This window comes from Anser anser, assembly GCF_964211835.1.
Source record: "Anser anser genome assembly, chromosome: 6".
NCBI classification, from domain to species: Eukaryota; Metazoa; Chordata; class Aves; order Anseriformes; family Anatidae; genus Anser; species Anser anser.
Genome location: NC_139726.1, coordinates 24936898 through 24937675, shown reverse-complemented (window position 1 = coordinate 24937675; position 778 = coordinate 24936898).

Below are 778 nucleotides of genomic sequence, written 5' to 3'. Positions count from 1 at the left end.
AAAGAGAGAGATCTAAATCTGTAGAGAGACCCTATAATAATTCAAGTCCAAGAGAGGAAGAACAAGATGACAGATACAGGAATGGTTCAGAGAAACACAGAGAGAAGCACAACCGTTATTCTGACCAGTACAGAGAATCAAGAAAAAATGAGGACAGACGTAGAGAGAATTCCCCACACAGACGAAAATAATACCTAACCAATTTGAAATAAATGTGCATTTCTGGGCTGTTAAAAACTGTATTTTAAGAACTATGACTGAACTTTCTTAAAAAGAAGACTTTGTACAAAGTGATAGTTTGCATTTGTAAATTTTATCAGACTTTTTCAAATTTTCCGTACTGCTTTTTTATAGCTATTGCATTGAGTCTTTCTGTTAAATTTCTCCTTTGGAAAGATGAAGTTGTTTATTTTGTGAATAAAACAGTTAAGATCTCAGTGAAATGGGTGTTTTTGTCACTTAGTTTCAAGTATTTGGATTTTAACTTTTATAGTATAAAAATGTTGGGTTTTAACCTTGGTTAAATAAACATCAGAAATACTGAGGCTAGTGTGATGAACATAAAAATGTAAGATTACAATATGAATGTTATATCAGGAGGATTTTTTTAAAAAAAATAGAAACATCAGCATGAACACTTCATGCTTTCTAGGGTTATGTATTCTTTCATCTTCATAAACAAGGAACCAAGTTTGGCCAAAATTTTCACGAAGAACTTCAATTGATTTATTTTTTTCTTGGAGTTAAAAATTGGAAAACCAATATTGTTTTAAATGTC